Consider the following 17,243-nt stretch of genomic DNA (forward strand, 5'->3'; position numbering starts at 1 on the left):
AGCTTGGTGTACCCATAGGCATAGCCTGAATTGACACAGCATTTCTTGCCCTAACAAAAATCCCAAGGAGCCTCCTGAGAGCAGCAGCTCTGCCCCAGGCTCTGCCCAGCCCTGCCAGGGACATTTGTCTCTCCCAGCAGAGGTGAATGAAGCAGTGAAAGGAAGGGAAACAGGAATTGCTGAGCTGGGCCATCCTGCCCCACACTCCAGGCTCAGACAGAGCACAAAATTTCCCTGACTAACCTCAATCACAAAATGTCATTGAGTAACCGGTAACAAAAATTTTCCCTCTCATCCCTTGTCTGCTAAAACCCTAAACTACCCAGAAATGAGGGAAATCCAGATAAACCTGTTTCTTACTTGGTTTCACAAGCAGCCTTGTCCCTTTTCCAAAGGTGACTTTGTGGCCATCATTCACACAGTGAGAAAGGAGCCAACAAAAACCCCCCTGGAGCCCAGCAGTCAAATCCACAAATACTGAGTGCCCCAGTCCCTGAGAACAGAGCCAAAAATGCAGCACTTGCTGCATGGAGAGATGGGCTGTGGCTGTTCCAGTGCCTAATGCAGCTTTTCCTTCTGCAGCAGCTGCTCTGCAGTCTGGGATTTGCAGAGGAAGGAAAGAGAAGCCAGGCAGGGTTTCAAGCCTGTCTAGAGCAGTCATTACACCACAGCAGCCCTCTCATAGAATAATTACATAAAAATGATTGAAGGATTAAAAAAAGAAAAAAAAAGCCATCATAACAGAAAGTTCAATTCCCCAGGTTTTCAAGCACATAAAGCAAATTCTCTCTGGCTTTCTCTGGTCCCTTGCCCAGATCCAAAGCATGAATTATCCAGGGCATTTCCCAACACTCAGAGAAGCTACACTGAACAATTCACCCCAGTTTCCCCAGCCACTGGCTGCCTGTGGGATCCCACTCAGAGCACAGCTCCCTTTCCACAGGGAAAGGGGGATTTCTCTGCACAGCATCAGTCTGGACACACTAAATCACAAACTGTCCCTGCCAGCCCTGCAAATGCCTTGGGACAGAGCCCTGGCCCAGCTGTCAGACTGAACAGGCTCAGAGGCACTGATGGTACCCAAGGGGAAGAGAAAATCCACTCCTGAACCCTTGTTCCAAGGGCAGTTCCCTGGGCAAGGGCAGTTTCTGTGCATTTCCAGCACCTCAGAACCTCTGCTGGAGGTTGCCAGCAGGAGCAGCAATAAATGAAGGAGCCTCTCTGCTCTCCTGCCAGCCTGCTCTGGCATTCACACAGCAGCAGAGGCCAGAGGGTGGCCCAGGGGACAGGGAAGGGTTTGGGGCAGGGGAGGCACAGGAGAGGTGAGCACTCACTGGGCTGGATGGAGAGTCTGGTCCCTGAGCCAAAGGTCAGCTTGGTGTAGCTGTTGTCACACAGCATTTCCTGCCCTAACAAAAAGCCCAAGGAGCCTCCTGAGAGCAGCAGCTCTGCCCCAGGCTCTGCCCAGCTCAGAGGGGCAGCAGAGGGGACACAGAGCCTTGCCCTGGCTCCCGTGCCTCCCTGGGCTGCAGTGGCCACTGTGTGCATCCCAAAGCCATCCCACAGTCCCAGGCAGAGCAAGGAGCCTTGGTTTGGACAGTCCCTGAGAGCAAAGTCACCCCTGTCCCCTGGGACACCCAGAGCTGGCCAAAGCCCAGCCAGGCTGCTGCTCTCAGCCCCCCAAGGAATGAGCTGCAAGGCAGCAGAAAGCACAGAAAGCAGAGCAGCAGTGCTGGACTCACGTGGCCTGACAGTGAGTCTGGTTCCAGAGCCAAAGGTCAGCTTTTCATAGCCTGAATTCACACAGCATTTCCTGCCCTAACAAAAAGCCCAAGGAGCCTCCTGAGAGCAGCAGCTCTGCCCCAGGCTCTGCCCAGCCCTGCCAGAGCTGGGCAAACACAAACCCTCCCTGTCTCTATGCAACAGCCCTGACTCCTCTGGATGATCTGAAGGTGCAGAGGAGCAGAAATGGGAAAGAAGATTTACAGAGACTTCTGTGAGCCAGAGAGAAGTTTGATCAGAGGATCCATGTTTACCCCTGAAAGAATTTCCTAACAAGGAAGGAAAAGCAAGAGACACACACAGAAAATAAGAAACCAAGCAAGAAAGAAGGAGAAATACAAGAAACCAGCAATTGACTGTTCAAATAAACACTTTGTTTGTCTTTCATGACCAATGAGTAAAGTTTAAACTTATGAGCTTTGTAAGAATACATAAGAAACATGCAGGCTATAAAAAAACAACTATAAACCCTTCTGCAAACAGAGTGTGTGGCTTTGTTTTGGCAGCTGAGCACTCACTGGGCTGGATGGAGAGTCTGGTCCCTGAGCCAAAGGTCAGCTTGTTGATGTTTGTATTCACACAGCCTTTCCTGCCCTTACAAAAACCTTCCCCAGCTCCTGGCAGCACTGGGCACCCCCAGCCCAGCAGCAGGAGCTGAATGCCAGGAGGATGCAGCCCGAGGCTGAAGGGCAGAGCTGCCATGATCTGATTGCAGCACCAAGGGCCCTGCTGGACCTGCAAGGACAAGCCCTGGGTGAGTGGCTGCTGCTCCTGCTCTGGGCTCAAGGAGTGGGGATCTCCTGCAGGTTCCCATCTCAGAGACTGCCCTGCATCACCTGCAGGGAATGAAATGGCAGCTGAAATCTCCCTGCCCTGACAAAGGAGGCTGAGCCACAGCAGGGATGTGTGGAACACTGTGCAGGGGACACTCAGGGACTTTGGACAAAGGACACACAGAAAGCTGAGCACTCACTGGGCTGGATGGAGAGCCTGGTCCCTGAGCCAAAGGACAGCTTGTAGCCATAGCCTGAATTCACACAGCATTTCCTGCCCTAACAAAAAGCTCTGGGAGCCTCCCCAGAGCAGTTTCTGTGTATTTCCAGCACCTCAGAACCTCTGCTGAAGGTTCCCAGCAGCAGCAGCAATAAATGAAGGAGCCTCTCTGCTCTCCTGCCAGCCTGCTCTGGCATTCACACAGCAGCAGAGGCCAGAGGGTGGCCCAGGGGAATGGGAAGGGTTTGGGGCAGGGGAGGCACAGGAGAGGTGAGCACTCACTGGGCTGGATGGAGAGTCTGGTCCCTGAGCCAAAGGTCAGCTTGGTGTAGCTGCTGTCACACAGCATTTCCTGCCCTAACAAAAAGCCCAAGGAGCCTCCTGAGAGCAGCAGCTCTGCCCCAGGCTCTGCCCAGCTCAGAGGGGCAGCAGAGGGGACACAGAGCCTTGCCCTGGCTCCCGTGCCTCCCTGGGCTGCAGTGGCCACTGTGTGCATCCCAAAGTCATCCCAGAGTCAGAGGCAGAGCAAGGAGCCTTGGTTTGGACAGTCCCTGAGAGCAAAGTCACCCCTGTCGCCAGGGACACCCAGAGCTGGCCAAAGCCCAGCCAGGCTGCTGCTCTCAGCCCCCCAAGGAATGAGCTGCAAGGCAGCAGAAAGCACAGAAAGCAGAGCAGCAGCGCTGGACTCACGTGGCCTGACAGTGAGTCTGGTTCCAGAGCCAAAGGTCAGCTTGTAGTTTGTATTCACACAGCATTTCCTGCCCTAACAAAAAGCCCAAGGAGCCTCCTGAGAGCAGCAGCTCTGCCCCAGGCTCTGCCCAGCCCTGCCAGGGACATTTGTCTCTCCCAGCAGAGGTGAATGAAGCAGTGAAAGGAAGGGAAACAGGAATTGCTGAGCTGGGCCATCCTGCCCCACACTCCTGGCTCAGACAGAGAACAAACTGTCCCTGTCTCACCTCAATCACAAATTGTCCCTGTCAGACCTTGTCTGCTAAAACCCTAAACTACCCAGAAATGAGGGAAATCCAGATAAACCTGTTTCTTACTTGGTTTCACAAGCAGCCTTGTCCCTTTTCCAAAGGTGACTTTGTGGCCATCATTCACACAGTGAGAAAGGAGCCAACAAAAACCCCCCTGGAGGCCAGCAGTCAAATCCACAAATACTGAGTGCCCCAGTCCCTGAGAACAGAGCCAAAAATGCAGCACTTGCTGCATGGAGAGAAGGGCTGTGGCTGTTCCAGTGCCTAATGCAGCTTTTCCTTCTGCAGCAGCTGCTCTGCAGTCTGGGATTTGCAGAGGAAGGAAAGAGAAGCCAGGCAGGGTTTCAAGCCTGTCTAGAGCAGTCATTGCACCACAGCATCCCTCTCATAGAATAATTACATAAAAATGATTGAAGGATTAAAAAAAGAAAAAAAAAGCCATCATAACAGAAAGTTCAATTCCCCAGGTTTTAAAGCACATAAAGCAAATTCTGTTCCCTCTCGCTTTGTCCAGTCCCTTGCCCAGATCCAAAGCATGAATTATCCAGGGCATTTCCCAACACTCAGAGAAGCTACACTGAACAATTCACCCCAGTTTCCCCAGCCACTGGCTGCCTGTGGGATCCCGCTCAGAGCACAGCTCCCTTTCCACAGGGAAAGGGGGATTTCTCTGCACAGCATCAGTCTGGACACACTAAATCACAAACTGTCCCTGCCAGCCCTGCAAATGCCTTGGGACAGAGCCCTGGCCCAGCTGTCAGACTGAACAGGCTCAGAGGCACTGATGGTACCCAGGGGAAGAGAAAATCCACTCCTGAACCCTTGTTCCAAGGGCAGTTCCCTGGGCAAGGGCAGTTTCTGTGCATTTCCAGCACCTCAGAACCTCTGCTGGAGGTTGCCAGCAGGAGCAGCAATAAATGAAGGAGCCTCTCTGCTCTCCTGCCAGCCTGCTCTGGCATTCACACAGCAGCAGAGCCCAGAGGGTGGCCCAGGGGACAGGGAAGGGTTTGGGGCAGGGGAGGCACAGGAGAGCTGAGCACTCACTGGGCTGGATGGAGAGTCTGGTCCCTGAGCCAAAGGTCAGCTTGTTGTTGCCAGATCCAAATTCACACAGCATTTCCTGCCCTAACAAAAACCTTCCCCAGCTCCTGGCAGCACTGGGCACCCCCAGCCCAGCAGCAGGAGCTGAATGCCAGGAGGATGCAGCCCGAGGCTGAAGGGCAGAGCTGCCATGATCTGATTGCAGCACCAAGGGCCCTGCTGGACCTGCAAGGACAAGCCCTGGGTGAGTGGCTGCTGCTCCTGCTCTGGGCTCAAGGAGTGGGGATCTTCTGCAGGTTCCCATCTCAGAGACTGCCCTGCATCACCTGCAGGGAATGAAATGGCAGCTGAAATCTCCCTGCCCTGACCAAGGAGGCTGAGCCACAGCAGGGATGTGTGGAACACTCTGCAGGGGACACTCAGGGACTTTGGACAAAGGACACACAGAAGAGCTGAGCACTCACTGGGCTGGATGGAGAGTCTGGTCCCTGAGCCAAAGGTCAGCTTGTTGTTGCCAGATCCAAATTCACACAGCATTTCCTGCCCTAACAAAAAGCCCAAGGAGCCTCCTGAGAGCAGCAGCTCTGCCCAGGCTCTGCCAGCCTGCCAGCTGGGCAACAAACCTCTGCTGTACGTGACTTCGTGAGCAGGAGCAGCAAGTTGATCAGAGGAGCCATTCCCCTGCAGTCTCCTACCAGGTGGCTGCAGGACCATGCACAGAAGGCAAATGCAGAAACCGCACTACCGTTCCAGTGGGCACTTGTTGCCCTGGTGACAGTTGTAACGTCTGGTTTTGTAGGATGCAGGCTGCTAAACACTGTAAGCCTCGAAACGATGTGCTTGTTTGCAGCTGAGCACTCACTGGGCTGGATGGAGAGTCTGGTCCCTGAGCCAAAGGTCAGCTTGTTGTAGCCATAGCCTGAATTCACACAGCATTTCCTGCCCTAACAAAAAGCCCAAGGAGCCTCCTGAGAGCAGCAGCTCTGCCCCAGGCTCTGCCCAGCCATGGCATGGCTCAGAGGGGCAGCAGAGGGGACACAGAGCCTTGCCCTGGCTCCTGTTATTCCCTGGGCTGCAGTGGCCACTGTGTGCATCCCAAAGTCATCCCACAGTCCCAGGCAGAGCAAGGAGCCTTGGTTTGGACAGTCCCTGAGAGCAAAGTCACCCCTGGCCACGGACACCCAGAGCTGGCCAAAGCCCAGCCAGGCTGCTGCTCTCAGCCCCCCAAGGAATGAGCTGCAAGGCAGCAGAAAGCACAGAAAGCAGAGCAGCAGTGCTGGACTCACGTGGCCTGACAGTGAGTCTGGTTCCAGAGCCAAAGGTCAGCTTTTCATAGCCTGAATTCACACAGCATTTCCTGCCCTAACAAAAAGCCCAAGGAGCCTCCCCAGAGCAGTTTCTGTGCATCTCCAGCATCTCACAATCTCTCCTGGAGTTTCCCAGGAGCAGCAACAATAAATGAAGGAGCCTCTCTGCTCTCCTGCCAGCCTGCTGTGGCATTCACACAGCAGCAGAGCCCAGAGGGTGGCCCAGGGGACAGGGAAGGGTTTGGGGCAGGGGAGGCACAGGAGAGGTGAGCACTCACTGGGCTGGATGGAGAGTCTGGTCCCTGAGCCCCAGGTCAGCTTGCCATAGCCTGTATTCACACAGCATTTCCTGCCCTAACAAAAAGCTCAAGGAGCCTCCTCAGAGCAGCAGATCTGCCCCAGGCTCTGCCCAGCCCTGCCAGATCTGGGCAAACACAAACCCTCCCTGTCTCTATCCAACAGCCCTGACTCCTCTGGATGATCTGAAGGTGCAGAGGAGCAGGAATGGGAAAGAAGATTTACAGAGACTTCTGTGAGCCAGAGAGAAGTTTGATCAGAGGATCCATGTTTACCCCTGAAAGAATTTCCTAACAAGGTAGGAAAAGCAAGAGACACACACAGAACACAAGAAACCAAGCAAGAAAGAAGGAGAAATACAAGAAACCAGCAATTGCCTGTTCCAATAAACCCTTTGTTTGTCTTTCATGACCAATGAGTAAAGTTTAAACTTATGAGCTTTGTAAGAATACATAAGAAACATGCAGGCTATAAAAAACCACTACGAACCCTTCTGCAAACAGAGTGTGTTGCTTTGTTTTGGCAGCTGAGCACTCACTGGGCTGGATGGAGAGTCTGGTCCCTGAGCCAAAGGTCAGCTTGTTGATGTTTGTATTCACACAGCCTTTCCTGCCCTTACAAAAACCTTCCCCAGCTCCTGGCAGCACTGGGCACCCCCAGCCCAGCAGCAGGAGCTGAATGCCAGGAGGATGCAGCCCGAGGCTGAAGGGCAGAGCTGCCAAGATCTGATTGCAGCACCAAGGGCCCTGCTGGACCTGCAAGGACAAGCCCTGGGTGAGTGGCTGCTGCTCCTGCTCTGGGCTCAAGGAGTGGGGATCTCCTGCAGGTTCCCATCTCAGAGACTGCCCTGCATCACCTGCAGGGAATGAAATGGCAGCTGAAATCTCCCTGCCCTGACCAAGGAGGCTGAGCCACAGCAGGGATGTGTGGAACACTCTGCAGGGGACACTCAGGGACTTTGGACAAAGGACACACAGAAAGCTGAGCACTCACTGGGCTGGATGGAGAGCCTTGTCCCTGAGCCAAAGGTCAGCTTGTTGTACCCAGAGCCATAGCCTGAATTCACACAGCATTTCCTGCCCTAACAAAAAGCCCAAAGAGCCTCCCCAGAGCAGTTTCTTTGCATCTCCAGTACCTCAGAACCTCTGCTGAAGGTTCCCAGCAGCAGCAGCAATAAATGAAGGAGCCTCTCTGCTCTCCTGCCAGCCTGCTCTGGCATTCACACAGCAGCAGAGGCCAGAGGGTGGCCCAGGGGAATGGGAAGGGTTTGGGGCAGGGGAGGCACAGGAGAGGTGAGCACTCACTGGGCTGGATGGAGAGTCTGGTCCCTGAGCCAAAGGTCAGCTTGGTGTAGCTGTTGTCACACAGCATTTCCTGCCCTAACAAAAAGCCCAAGGAGCCTCCTGAGAGCAGCAGCTCTGCCCCAGGCTCTGCCCAGCTCAGAGGGGCAGCAGAGGGGACACAGAGCCTTGCCCTGGCTCCCGTGCCTCCCTGGGCTGCAGTGGCCACTGTGTGCATCCCAAAGCCATCCCACAGTCCCAGGCAGAGCAAGGAGCCTTGGTTTGGACAGTCCCTGAGAGCAAAGTCACCCCTGTCCCCTGGGACACCCAGAGCTGGCCAAAGCCCAGCCAGGCTGCTGCTCTCAGCCCCCCAAGGAATGAGCTGCAAGGCAGCAGAAAGCACAGAAAGCAGAGCAGCAGTGCTGGACTCACGTGGCCTGACAGTGAGTCTGGTTCCAGAGCCAAAGGTCAGCTTTTCATAGCCTGAATTCACACAGCATTTCCTGCCCTAACAAAAACCTTCCTCAGCTCCTGGCAGCACTGGACACCCAGCTGACAGGGCTGGATGCCAGGGGGATGAGGCACAGCCTGAAGGGAAAAGTGCCATCATCTGTCTGGGGATCAAGAGCACTCTTGGATTTGTGGATGCAAATGCTCTTTGGAAGGAGAGAAGGGGAGAGGGAGAGGAGAGGGAGAGGAGAGGGAGAGGGGAGTTGTAACCCCTTAACTGAAGAACCTCCAGCCCAGGAAGGGTATCCTGATAATTTGACTGGGCATGGTTCAGTTTTGGCCCCCATGGAAGGAGTTAAGAAGAAATTGGTGCACTTCTCAGCTGAAACTGGAAGCTCTGTCCCTCTGCCAATATGAGCTTGTGCCACAGCTCACACAGCACTTTTCAGCTCAGTAAGAGCACAAGCTCATCCACAAGCTGAGGGAGAAAAGCAACCCCTGCTGGCATGGCCATGGCACAAAATGTGGTCAGGAGCCCAGAGTGGGTTCCTTCTGAAAGGAAGGACAGATCACTGCCAGGGTAATTGAGGACATTCTCTAGCAGAATTGTCTTCAGCTCTTGTGGGAATTAGAAAAACAGAAACATCCACAGACACTGAAGGATTTGATCTGCAGCCTTAGAAGAAGCTTAGATTGATGTAGAAATACAATACACAGATATTAAGCAGAAAAAACATAAATTTATGTTTCTATAGTTGTAGGTGAGAATATGCCTTAATTAAGAAACTGTATTCAGACAGCGAAGAGTCTATAGTATTGTAATGTAATTGTATAAAGTAAACTCAGAGTTTAGAAGTTATAATTGAAGCCAATGTGTACATGTGGGTTAGAAGCCCATTAAATAAAAGTATCTGCAGTACAACAAAAGCAAGTAAAAGTAATAGGTTAGAAAAGTAAAATACATTCAGTAGCAACTGTGTATTAGCTTAGAAAGTTCTATATTACCCTGTAACAAAGAAACTTGTGACTACTCTTGAATTACAGCCAAATACTTATCCTCTAAAATCTCACAGCCTCTAAGATTAATGTTTATCTAAGCAATAAATCATTCTTAACTTAAAAATAATCCCATCCCTTCATTTCTAGCAATGACCATGATAAGCTCATAACACTAATATGACTTTTTGCATCTTTTTTCCACCTGCAATATTGAGCAAAAACTGGTTTAAACCTTACTTGGTTTTACCCTTAGCTGCACTCCACGTTCAAAGGTGAATTTGTTTCCATAGTTATTCACACAGTGTTTGCCTTCAAAACAAAAACCCTTTTTTTCCTCCAGGACCTTTCCTCAAGTTTCCTCCAACTTGGCCTTTTTTTTTTAACTTAGTCTATCCAACAAAACTCCTAGGCAATTTTAACTTCATTTCCTGTAAAGATTTCTCTTAGTTTATTGTTTCATTTACTTTGGACAGAGATGACACTGACTGAAAATTTTCTCCTTCATTCATGCTAATAAACCCCAGAGCAAAATTCCTCCTTCAGCATTTTATCAGCATAAAAAACAAATATCTCCTCCTGGACCTTCCTGCACAAAACACATTTTTTGATTCCCCAGACAAAAATTTCCACTTTCTTTTACAGCCCAGGTTCTTTTTCAAGTTTTTGTTTGTTTGTTTTATTTTTGTTTTTTTTGTCAAGGAGTGCAAACCTGGATGGAAACCTCTCTGTAGCCAGAAGTAGGAGACACAGAGCAAAGGCTAAGACAGTTTCCCCAGCAGAGAAGGAACTGCAGCCTCTGGGAATTCATGAGGACCTTGCCTGGGTTCTGGAGAATGGAAATAAAAGAACAGGGAGAGGTCTGCAGGTCTGGGAGGGTCCTGGGAACAGGCAGTAGTGAAGAAAGTGAGTCAGAAATGTCACAGCTCTCAGTGACACATATGGCACAGGAAAATCAGCCCCACAAGTAGATTTTTAACTTCATAATGATCTTTTTTTTTCCCCTCTGGTGCAAGGTCAAGCTCTGACCTTCAGTTGTTCTCAGAAGGAAAGAACAATGGAATCTTAATTCCATTTAAAATGGCTCTTTCAATGCTTTCCTGGAAAGAGGAATTAGGCTTTCCCATCCAGATCTCCCCTCAGCTTTTCCACCTACCTGGTTTCACTACCAGCTGTGTCCCACTGCCAAAGGTCACTTTCCAGGCAGATGCTGAATTCCCACAGTGACACACTCACTAACAAAAACCACACCCAGCTTTGGGTCCACACAAATATGTGTGTTTTCCAAAAGAGATCAAGGGGAAAACAGAGACCACCCTTGTCACATCCATTTAAATCTAAATTAGGATGTTTTGCCAGCTGCATACCTCTGATCTCTCCAAACAGAAACAATTCTGACTGCAGGAGAAATCCAAACCCTATCAGGACAGTGTAGCTGAAGCTCTTGGACATTTTTGTAATGTTTAGGAGAGAGGAGAATCTCTGCCTTGCCCTTATAATGTGAAACAACTCTTTGTTTTTAGATGTACCTGATTTCAGAATTAGTTTTGTGCCTCTCCCAAAGGTGAGCTTCCAGGAAGACTCAGTTATCCCACAGTAATCAACCTTTATACAAAAATGGCAAAGCAGAAAAGCCTCAGCCTCCAACAGCCAGGACAGTGTTGGACATCTCAGAAGGGGATGAAATTTCCACCACTTTTTTAAACAATTAACAGCTGTTTCTAAAACTTCTCATGGTCTAAAGAAGGAGTCAGACAGATCAGCCAGTCAATCTCAGAAGCTAGGCAAGGCACCAGACTCATTAATGAAAGAAGAAAAGAAAAATTAAACAGAAACTTCCAGAGAAAACCAATCTAAAGTCCCAATTTTCCCTGTTTTCTTAGCTGATAATAAATCCAGTAAGGGAAAGAAGCAAAGAAAAATTAAACAGAACCTTCCAGAAAAACACCAATCCAAGGTCCTAATTTTCCTTGTTTGTTTAGCTGACAATAAATCCAGTAAGGGATGCAAACCCAAGTCCCAGAGAGCAGCTCTAGCTAATTTTCTCAGTAAACAAAGGCTATTCAAGAATGATAATCTCAAACACATTCCCAGGGGGTTCCTCTGACTGAGGTGCTCCACAGCACAAACACATTCACTGATTTTCAGCACAGCAGCATTTTCAGAGCTGCTCCACTCACAGCAACCTGGCAGAGTTAGGAGCTGATTGTTCAGAATGTGCTCTCCTTCCCCATGCCCTCTTTCCTTCAATTGTAAAGGAGCTTTTCTCTCTGTATCCTAAGGAAGATCTGATAAAAAACCTAAAAATGCAGGAGATACCTACTGGTCTTTACCAGCAGCCTGGTTCCACTTCCAAAGGTCAGCCTGTTTGCATTTCCTGAGTACACACAGCCAAAAACTCCCTTACAAAAACCCCCAGGCTCCTCTGCACACTCCAGCTCCCAGGGCAGCAGACTCCATCTCTATTTGTCACCAAAATAAAACTCTGTGTCCAAAATGCCTGTTAGGGAGCCCCAAAAATGAAGGCTGGGGTGTCTCTTTTCTGCCCCCTTGCAGGTTTTGTGTCAATATTTTTTACAGGTCAAGAATGATGAAGTGCCCTGATCTTGGGAAGCTTTGGCACAGCCAGGAATGAATTAGGACCCTCCCTGCAGCAATCCTAGAGTTGATAATTCATTAATTTTGAAATAATGGATTTACTAATCCAATAAATCAATAAATAAATAATAAAAAATGGACTTATTTATCCATTTCTTTTCAAATAAATGGATTTATTTATCCAATAAATCCATTTATTTTGAAAGCTGTGCTTTGAAAAGACAGACATTCCCAGGAGCTCTGCACTCCCCAGTCCTGAGTGGTTTTGCAGGGAAGATGTGACTTGGGACAATATCTGGCAAGGACACCTGGCTCAGTATTTCACATTAGCAGAACTTCTGCAGGTTTTTCTCTACCTGTTAATACATATTAAATCACTTTTTTTATAGGACAGAGACTGGCCAGTTTTCTGAAGAGCCATCTTCTCCTCTCTTGCACATATAATTCCACACATGTGGAGACATTGTGGTGCTCTTCAAAAGGAAAAGCACAAGGAAAATCATTCTGTTACACTGTCTGCAGTATCTCCTTCTAGCAAGGAATACCATGAACATCAAGCAACTTTAGAATTGAGACAGCTCTGTAGTTTGGTGAAAGATTTGTCATCTGTCTGGCACTCCACACTGATTTACAGGATTTTACATGATTTTACATGGTTTTGTCCTTGCATCCTTTGTGTGAGCAGAAACTCACTGTAATTCCTGGAAGGACTCCTCTCATAACAGCTCTCCATGGACTCTCAGACCTCACCAAAAAAACCCCAGGCTTCTTCTTGCTGCTCTGTTTCCCCTGAATATTCCAGCCACACTCTCATTTCAGGAGCAGCAGATATGGAAGGAGATTCCCCTTCCTCTCCCAGGACAATTACATATTACTGATTCCAAACATCTGATTCTCCAGTACTTCTCAAAATACTCCTGTTCAGGTCAGGCACTTACTTGGTTTGACACTGAGCCTCGTTCCTCTGCCAAACTGCAACTTTGCAAAGTTGCTTCCTGAATTCACACATCATAGAATCCCTTTGCACAAACCCCTTCTTGTTCTGCAAATACACCCAAACCAGGAAAACTCCTGCTCTGTGATGGTTTCTGCACAGGAGGGAACTCAGAAAATCCCCTCCCAGACTTACTGAACCTGGCAAAGAAAATCTAGGCATATATTTGGTGCCTCAATAAAATATTTCAATTCTGTAATCTATCCAGACAGGAAAACACTTCCAGCCTCGCTGCAAGCCTCCAATCCTTGCTCCTCACTAAGAATTCAGACATCTGCTCACTGAAATATGAAGATGAGAAAGAAGACTTGCCCTTGCAGTTGGATAATTAACCATCCTGCTAACGAGTTTCTGTGATGGATATGCCCATTTCAGCTCTTCCTTGCATATCCTGAGTTCTTCCACACACCTTTAAGTGGATGAATTGCTCATGGGAGGTTTTCAGAAATGCAATAATGAAGATTTCATTAATGCAACCCCACATAGTTCTCCTTCCTGCACCCAATCAGGGCCCACATCACTCACTGCATCCTGAAAAAGATCCAGATAAAACAAGTCTGTAGCTGAATTACCTGCACATTGTGGTGCTCACTTGGTGAGCCTTGGGTTTCCTCCTGTCATTTTCTACATGCCACTTTTCATTACCAGCATTCCCCCCTCCTTCAGTATTTCCTGACATTTGGAAAAGAGAAATGCTTATCAGAGAATTCAGCCAAACCACAGTTTCTCACCTGTGAATCCAAGGCAAAATTCGTCAGAAGACACCATTCTGATCACAAGTCAGGAATGGGGACATACTAAGATATTTAGCCTGATCTCTACAGAACACTGGCAGGAAAACCAAGTATAAGACTGCTGCAGCATTTGAGATCATCAGAGCTGAAGAAGAATTACACTCTGAGGATCTGCATGATGGAACAGTAATTTGGGCTGAGTACATTTGCCAAATATCTGGCAGAGTAGGGAAGTAAACAGGTTAAAAAAGCTGCTTCCTTAATCAGACTACACTTGTTGTCACAACTATCTGTGTCCCCTGTCCAAACTTCTGCTTTCTCCCTCCTGCAGTGGCACTGCCTGAGAGCTCTCTACAAAAGTCATCTCTGAAGTTTGAACTCAGCTAAAAGCTGGTGAGCCACAGGACCTGCCTATAAAGAAAATGTTGTGCCTTTCACAGTTCAAAATGGGAAAAAAAACAGAACAAACCAGTCAGATGTACATAAAAAGTTTATGGGAAATGCTGTCTAGATTGGTTTTCTTCTTTTCTTCCTCATTTTATTTAAATTTTGACTGCAAATTGGAGATTTTCATATGAACAAAGGTTTGTCCTGATTTCTTTCTCCAAAGTGAAAAGAAAGCCCATTTTACTTTACTAATTTCTCTTTCTAAGGTTTATCTCCCTCCCAAGTATCCATTTGATCCCAGATATTCAATGGGGAACAAAGTCATTCAGCCTGGTAGAATGAGATTACTTTTAATTTAAATTTAATTTCAGTCTAATGACTTCCAACTCCATATTGCTTGTTGAACTTGCCCAAACAATGCAGCAGTTTTGAAGTAGCACTGCCAAAACCTGTGAGTGGGTAGGAAATGTGTCCTAGCCCCTGTAAAAGTCTGTGCACTTTGTCAGATATTGGCTTGGGTGTGAAAACCCAGCTCAGGAGACTTGAATACAAACCCCTTTATAAAAAGCCCCTCACAGAAATTGCAAGGGCAGAACAGAATTGAAGAGACACTTGCAGTTATCCTGTCTGTTTATTCTGTGAGGCTCCAGCAGGAATCTGAATTCCTCATTCCAGCTGGATTGGGAGGAGATCCCTGGAGCAGAGCACAAGAACATTTCTGCACCCAGCTCTGCTGGGGACTCGGGAGCAGCACAGAGCAGGCTCTCACTGGGTCTGGGATGTGACAAAACACCATTTCTGAGTGAAAACAAATGCTGCAACACTGCTTCTCCTGGAAGACTTACTTGGAAGCACAAGCAGATGAGTTCCTCCACCAAAAGTGACCTTCCTGTCACCAGTAGACACACAGTGACAAAGGTCTTTGTAAAAACCACTGCAGATGAACTGAGCAGATTCTGTGGAATCTGTTCTACTGTGGAAGCCAGTGTGAAGCAAAATGTCTTGCTCTGCTGGTGATGGTATCCACAGCAATTTATTTCTGCTGCTTAAAATTTTGCTAAGCTAAATCTCATCATACATGGCAGTGTTTAATACTTTTCTGCTCACTTCAGTAAGAAATTTGGGTCTGTAAAAGCAAAGAAGTCTTCTATTTCACTTTTTTCCCCCATTTAAAGTATTTCATGGGGATAAAAAGACAATATTTACTATTGCAACATTTTTCTACAACCATTATTGTGTCAATGTATCAATTATAAAAGAACCAAAAAGATTTGTCTGATTCAGTCCATGCCACTGCCCTGGTAACACAGTACATTTGAGAAGGGTTAAGAAAAGGTTTTCAGTCTTATGGACTCACCAGAACAGAGATAAGATTTCCTAAACCTTCCACCAAATTAAATATTTAGAAAAAAAAAGAAGTGTAATTATTAAATTATCCCTCTTCACTTACTTGGTTTTACAATAATTCTTGTTCCTTGTCCAAAAGTTAATTTCCCAACGTTTCCTGTGTTCACACAGCCAGAAAGTGCTTTGCAAAAACCATCCAAAGAAATATATTTGCCTTTTTAACTCCTCCTTTCCTAGAAGAGAAGCCAACTAAACAAAATTTGGAGTGGTAAATTATAATATCCATAGTTTATTATGGAATAAGACTCATGGCTTAACTAGAGACATCACCACCAACCTGCTACACCTAATTGAATATATGCCCTCCTTTTCTTTCTCCTTTAAACTGAAAACTGATTTTTTTTTCACCAAGGAGTAATTATCACTCCATCTTAACTGTATGTCTACTTTCAGCCAGAAAAACAATTACAAGGCAATCCTTCATGAGGAAAAAACCCAACATTTTTTTTCCCCCAATAGCTTATTTCCATTTGTGAAGGTGAATTACCAGTTGCAAGGAGAACTTAAAATAATGATGTGTGCAGTAATAAAAACCTTAAAGGACTCAGTTTCTACTGAGTTTCTACCTCATTTGCTGGCAAACATATCTGGCTTAAATTTAAAAGAAGTTGCTCCCTGTGAACATTGCCAAAACACACTGCAGCAAATTTCTTCTCCTTCTCTTAAAGGCTTGTGCCACATCCAATCTCACAGGCAGGAATATTCTCATCCAAAACTCTGAACCACTGCAGTTGAAATGAAAACTGCTTTGCATTTATTTCACCTGCAGATAAATGAAAAATGGGTATTTTAAAAAACCACTAAGTTCTTACCTGCTCCTACAGATAGTCTGATAGACTACCCTGGGATACTGATATTTTCAAAACACTAAAACTTCTGGTTTCCAAAAAAAAAAACCCTAAGAATAATTGTTGGAAGATAAAGACACTCAAGAAAATTTTCCATCAATAGATTTCAGTGATCAGGGTCAGGTAAGGACATGCAAAAATTCTTCAAAATTGTAATAATTCAGAAAGAAGGAATTTACATTTTCCATTTCAAGGGAGGTTCCTGCCTTTCTTAAACAGAAACCTGTCTTTTCAAACCCAGACAGTATATAAAGTTCAATTTTGGATAAATTTCTGGCACTTACTTGGATAAACAGAGAGTTTTGTCCCTTTTCCAAAAGTCAGCTTGTTGTAGCCACCTCCAGAGTTTCACAGTGGCAAAGAGCTTTACCAAAACTGCTGGCAGCAGCTTCTGAGTGAAAGGAGATTTTCAGCTTTGATGTGTGCTCACAGATCTCTCAGGGTGTTACTTCTCAAACTTTCTAGGTCAAAACCTGACCTAGGAAAGGTGATGAGGTCTGGAGAAGGGGGTTGGAGTGAGGTGATCTTTAAGGTCCCTTCCAACCCAAACCATTCTGTGATTGAAATGCTTGAAAGAATCCTGATGGGAATTCCAAACAGTGAATCCCAGAGCTGTGGGATCCCACCTCACCAGCCCAGCTCACACCTATCACAGATTGTGATCCATCCTCCTGTGACAGCAGCAACTGTAGAAATCAGAATAATTAACTGTGAGCAAGATGAACAAGAAAAAGCAAGACAGGAGTGAAAACTTCCTACAGCATTTTGTACCTTCACCTCAGTTAGTGCTTATCTTATCCCAGCTTCCACCAGGCACCTCACATCAAAACTGTCTCAACTCCTCATCCAAGTGTCCCCATCCCCTGAACAGCACCAAAATGATGATGAAGCATTAAGGATTTATTCCTCTCTAAGATAAGAATTTGCCTTTGTTCTCACATTTCCAATTTTGGGGAAAAAAAACCCCAAAACCAACCAATGAAACAAGACTAAACCCCAAAACCAACCAAACCAAACAACAAAACCACAAACACTGCTATAAACTTCTTGTATAACTAAAATTATAGACAGGCAATCTACAGAGCAACTCTTCTATTTGCATTCCAACAGATGAACAGAGATTTCTAGAAAACTGGCACTGCAGCCCCC

General features: G+C 47.1%; 1 long non-coding RNA gene across 1 annotated transcript; it reads right to left on the minus strand.

Moving 5' to 3' along the window:
* Positions 1-13,036: 13,036 nt before the first annotated feature.
* LOC127060857 (uncharacterized) lies at positions 13,037-17,243 on the minus strand. The gene is made up of 4 exons (XR_007780233.1): positions 16,866-17,243; positions 16,379-16,780; positions 15,290-15,435; positions 13,037-13,249 (listed from the first exon to the last, which is right to left on the minus strand). It is a non-coding gene; the product is annotated as an uncharacterized LOC127060857 (long non-coding RNA).

Source organism: Serinus canaria, chromosome 27 (assembly GCF_022539315.1).
Source record: "Serinus canaria isolate serCan28SL12 chromosome 27, serCan2020, whole genome shotgun sequence".
Lineage (NCBI taxonomy): Eukaryota > Metazoa > Chordata > Aves > Passeriformes > Fringillidae > Serinus > Serinus canaria.